Consider the following 5,943-nt stretch of genomic DNA (forward strand, 5'->3'; position numbering starts at 1 on the left):
TTACAAACATACTTCCTCCGTTCCTAAATGTAAGTCTTTGTAGATATTTCACTATAGACTATATACGGAGCAAAATGAGTGAATCTACACTCAAAATGCATCTATATACATCCGTATGTGGTTCATAATGAAATCTCTACAAAGACTTATATTTAGTAACGGAGGGAGTATTTAGTAACATTATTTTTAGCAGCATATATATTTCATATTGCTTTGAAATATTTTTTTCAAATTTATTTCATTATTCTAAACATTCCATCCAAAATAATTACTTTTCCACCACTTAATTTCGATTTACTGTAGTTTGCGTAAATATTTTGTGTTCCCACCAAAAAAAAGTCTATTTATCCTTGCCTTCCTGACTACCCACCATTACTATTCTAAACCAAATCACACGGCGTCTTCACGGGCGATTGGATCTGAGCTCTTGTTCTGGCTCCTCCGTCACGGCGTCAACACAGCCAACCACACCGGAGTCAACTGCACGACGAGGAGTCGTCGTCCTCGATCTTCCTCCCTCTCCTCCGCGCCCGCCGACGGGCCGCGTCTCCATGTCCTCGGCCATGTTGCCAGCGGCAGCAATGCGGTCTGGCGTGGGCGCCGACGGAGTTCCCGTCTTCTTCCCTGCATCGCGAGCGCAGTGCCGGCCTGCCTACGTCGGGGTTGCTCGCCACATGGCCGACCCGGAGGTGGAGACGCTGCGACCAGGTTCATCACCAAGCCGCATCCCTGAACCTCCGTAGCGAGCGTTGTAGATGCAGTACCGCCGCCGTATCCCGCCCCCATGATCCAGACGCGCAGGCCAGATCCGCCGCCGCCGGGAGCAGCGTAGAGTCATGGCCGTGCGCTATCATACAGCCTCAATGCGTCAACCCCGGCCATCTCTACGCGGGACGACTATGCCTCATCATGGATGACCTCCAACACTGTCCTGCTGCCCAGAAGGAACAAAACATCCGGCCCTCGGACGACTTCCCCTGTCCCCGCTAAGATCGCCCCTTTTAAACAGCTGAGCCGCATCGCTCCTATGGTCTCCACCATCAGCTTCGTGTCTCCCCCTTAGGTGACCTCAAAAGCACATGCGTAGTATCAATATCATAGTTGTAATTACTAATCCATACAATTGTTATTATTTCGCTGTTATTTGCAGACCTGTTTTTTGTGTGCTAAAGTTGGCTGGGTACTTTGGCCACTTTCACTTGAAATATCAAAGATAGAAAGGAGCATATATGGTTTCATCTTTCATGCCTCTCATGTTTCGGTACTGTACCTACAAATTTTTAGATATACATTGGAGTACAGCATAGTATTAAAGTGCACCACATCGACTATATCATTGCCTCCAAATGGTTACTTGGTCTCTGTATTATAGCTGATGGTGTAATCGATGTTTCAGATCTGATACAGTCACCGGTTATGAGAACTTTTTGATTTGCTTAGTAACTTTTGTTGTAGATTCTAGGTTTGTTTTGTCAGCTAACAGGACCTTCCATACATTAACAAATACAGTATATTTTTAGCTGATTGTTACCTACTTGACTTCATCTGGCCACACCAGCAAGTTACATATATATGTTGACTCCTGCATATGAATGACAGCAATATATTGGCATCTACCTGCTGATCACGAGTTCACGACTGAGATTTGAGATGGATAAGGTATCCCTTCTTAACACGAATATGTTTTGTTTTCCTGAAAGAAAAACTTGACAGTTCAAACATAGTTTTTATATTTGCATTTATGCAAATTATGTTGGGATCTCCTTATTCTCATGATTTGTTATTCAGGACATTGTCGGTCTGCCGCTTTAGATCATCTTTTAATTTTCTTTATCATGAACATCTATTTCAATGTTGTTTCTCAGCGATTGGTGTAGGTCATTCAGAACCCACTCCAACATTTCGTCGGGTTTGTTACGTCTTTGCCTCCATTTAGTTAGCCACTTGAGTTTTCCAAGTTATCATGCATGTATTACTGGATAATTCATCACACTTTTAATCTATAGTAGACTAAGGAGATTTATGCTGCTACCCCATAAGTAATACTTCAATGGTGAGCTACCTTCTGCATTGTAGAGTTCTCTTTTTAAGGTATGCCATTCTAAATCATTTTCTGATTTTATATTAATAATCGTTTGTTCAGTCCCTATTGTTGTGACCTCAATGGTAATTATTGCCTCCTAATTCTAGCAAATATTCACCGGTTATGTATGGTTCTCTATTTGCGCATCACCAGTTGTGAAGGGTCCAATATAATCAATCTACTAAACTTTTCTTGGGATATTCATACGTAAATTTCTATCAAATGTACACAATTTCCATTTTTAGTCAGTGTAAACTTACCAGATTATTCAAGTTTTTCTTAATTTGCTTCTGGGAACAACCCAATATATGCCCAAGGAGTAGTGAAGCGGGTGATCTAATCTTGCTCTTTCTTTTGCTTCAGAATGAATTGTCGTCGGGCAAACTGAATAAAATACTGTAGAGAACCGCGACACCAAGGGTCTTCTCCTTTGCCAAGAGGTTATTTCCACTACAGGTGCCATCAACTATGTAACCATGTTTATTTCTGTTTACTACTCATAATCTTGATATTTTTGTTCTCTTTCATTTATGATTTGGCAAGGCATCGTCTATGTACTGTGTTATGCCAGCATTTTATCTTCCAATCGTATAATCCATCTACACAGAGAACAAATGTAGAAAATAGAAGTGGGCTGATTTCTTGCCCAGCTTTGCTACGTGGTGCACATGTATTTTCTGCTCCAATGTAATCACGCCATGTTAATGCTAAGCCCCTTGATTGATTTTGTGTGCAGGAAGGAAAGGCTCTATTGTCTTAACAAGGATGAAAAGTATAATAGCATACATAAACCAACATGGACAGCCCAGATCTGGTAAATTGGTTATGTCACTTAAGCTGTCTCTAGCATTTGCTATAATGCACAAAATCCTGGTATGGGGTAAATTGCTAAACCTTCAAGACCGCTCATTGGAGTGAGGACGTGGTCGGACATTCACCCTACCATCCATCGACTCATTGTTGCTGATATCATAGTGTGTACAACCTTTTTCACATGTGTTATCTTATTTTACCATCGATAATGCACTGCTTATGTATATTCATTTTTTGTATGCTTTACATAAGAGATGGGACCTGGAAGATAGAACAGAAACAGACGAAAAAGTTCTCCAAATTGCGAAAGAGCGATATAGAGGCTGTCGATCAACTCTAAGCTCCACTTACAAGGCATGCAAAATAGATGCAGCTAGATAGGCTAATCCGTCGGAAGATTTACAACCAGAAGAGTGAGAAAACGGATGATTGAGTACTTTGGCACTGATTCAAAATTTCAGGTTATCTCCAAGATCACTCTTGTCTACTATGTGTTAAGATGAAATTGCTTGTCTGACTGGTTATATTTGGTTTCAATGACTTGATAGGAACGCAGCCAAAAGAACATTGATACACGTAAGAAACTGAAGACAAAAGACAGAATTGGATCAAAATCTTATTTGCAACTTAGTTTTGAGAAGGTGTGAGTCTAACTAAATATGTAGGCCTCGCTGCTAACTATGGTTTCATGTTTCAATCATCTCATTGCTATATTACTTGCAGAGAAACTTGGAAACTGGAGAAGATTCGGATTGTATTGCTCTGTGGGAACTCACCCACAAGAAGAATGAAACATGGTCTAACAGAGAGTCCCAATATGTTTACGCGAGTACACTGACTTTTGGTTAATTATTCAGTGTGCTTTCAGCATGCTTCTTCATCGGATGGGATTATTCATGTATTGGATCATGCTATTCTTGTTTCATCATTTATAGTGTCAATATTGGTGGATATTTGCTACGAAAATTATAAATTTTATGAATCTACATATTGTGTGTATGGTTTTGAATATTGTAATTGAATGCCTGTATTTTTTTTACGGTTGCAGTAGGCTATTACCACAACCCACTTTTGGTTGCCACATGTTAGCACCATGAAAAGTTTAAATTGTCGCAATAGTTTCTCGCTACAAACATTTCACCCGCTGTGAAACCTATTTAATTACCACCAAAACTAGTATGTTGCAATTTCCTGTTACGACGACTAGAATATTTGTTGCCATAATTTAATGCCACAAGTGTAGCGGTTCGTGGTAAAATGCCTAATGCCACGAAAACAAGAATTGTTGCCATAGTCTATCGCCACAATTGACTGTTGCCACGGAAGAGTATGCGCCATAAAACAAGCTTCGTTGGCATATGTTGTTGCCACAAATGTCTATTGCCACGAGCTATCAGTGGCCATGATCCGTTACCTGTTGCATTAAAGCTATCTCCACAAAGCGAATTGTGGCATCAGGTGAGTGTTGCCATGGGAAAACATGTGGCAATTTCCCACATGGTTGTTGCAATAGCACACTTTATTGCCACGGTTGCTTTTTTGTGGCAATAACCTATTACCATGTGTCCAGTCGCAACGGCTGCCAACGAATGCGGTTTCGTGGCAATAGGTACTTATCACCACAAGTCGGCATGTAATGCGACGAATGATTTTGTTGCAATAGACTCGGATCTTTGTAGTGATTATATAGTAGTAAAAGAGGTTAATGTGGGCACAAGGTAGACATATGACACTAGTTTATATTTCTACCTTCAATGCTCTACCTTTGTACATGTGCTAAGACTGCCATGCAGGCAAAAAGTCTAATGTGGCAAGGTAATTAAGAGGAGAGGGATGAGGTTGACGACCCAGGAAGAAACAATACCAAGCGCTTGAACCTAGACAAAACACTTAAATCAAGGAAATTCACCAATGGATGCAAGGAGTATGCATTGTGAGTTTTAGTTGCTAAACTTTTTAACGTCCTTAGCACCTTATCTAAGCATTTGTGCATTGGAAGAAGCCTATGTTACCACCATAGTCTCTTTCCTCATTCAATACTATGGCATGTCATGAATTCACCTCGTTAGCTTTGCATGAGGATGCACGTTACTAATCCAAGTTACTTCCTACTATGACTAGTCTAACATGCATATGTTACTAATTTATATTACTATCTTTATAGTGGGTAGTAACATATGTATGATATTATGCAAGCCCTTCATTTATCTAGATGTAGACTCATTTTTCTTTTAGATGTGTTATGTTACGTAACATATTAGAGCAAGCATACTAAGGTGACGCAGACGAACTGTAAGACTTCAAATATTATATTTTTCATTGAATTGTTTGTGTAGATCGCCATCGCGATGGTACCCCGCCGGCGCTCCGGCGCCACTAGAAGAGAGGAGAGAGCCCCCCTCCTCCTTCTTCTTGCTTGGCCTCTCCCTAGATGGGAGGCGAGTTTCCCCTTTGGTCCATGACCACCATGGCTCCCGGAGGGCAGGAGCCCCTTCGAGATTGGATTTCTCTCTCTATTTCTCTTATGTTTCGCGTCAGTTTTCGGACCCCTTCATCGTTTTTTATATTTTCAGAGACCCGTAACTCCGACTGGGCTGAAATTTTAAGGTGATTTTTATCCGAAAATAATCTTTCTTGCAGCGAAAGAAGGGACGCAACGGCCTTACGAGGGAGTCACAAGGCATCACGGCGCGGCCACCCCCTGGTCGCGCCCTGGTGCCTTGTGACCACCTCGGGCACCATCTTCCGTTGATTCTTCTTTCCAAAAATCACATATATTTTCAAATATTTCTCTGTAAACATTTATCGCGTCTGGACTTTGTTTGATATGGGTTTTTTGTGAAATAAAAAACATGCATAAAATAGGAACTGATACTGGACACTAGATCAATATGTTAGTCCCAAAAATAATATAAATTATTGCCAAAGTATACAAAAGTTGTAGAATATTGACATGAAACAATCCAAAGTTATAGATACGACGGAGATGTATCAATGTCCATCCACTAGTGCGTTCCTCGACTGTCCGACGGCCACGACACTCATGA

At 40.9% G+C, this 5,943-nt stretch overlaps 1 long non-coding RNA gene across 1 annotated transcript; it reads left to right on the forward strand.

Moving 5' to 3' along the window:
• Positions 1-394: 394 nt before the first annotated feature.
• LOC123042652 (uncharacterized) lies at positions 395-3,934 on the forward strand. Its single transcript, XR_006418854.1, has 5 exons — positions 395-2,539; positions 2,820-3,057; positions 3,149-3,357; positions 3,445-3,537; positions 3,620-3,934. It is a non-coding gene; the product is annotated as an uncharacterized lncRNA (long non-coding RNA).
• The last annotated feature ends 2,009 nt before the right edge of the window (positions 3,935-5,943 follow it).

The sequence above is a fragment of the Triticum aestivum genome, chromosome 2B (genome assembly GCF_018294505.1).
Source record: "Triticum aestivum cultivar Chinese Spring chromosome 2B, IWGSC CS RefSeq v2.1, whole genome shotgun sequence".
NCBI lineage: Eukaryota > Viridiplantae > Streptophyta > Magnoliopsida > Poales > Poaceae > Triticum > Triticum aestivum.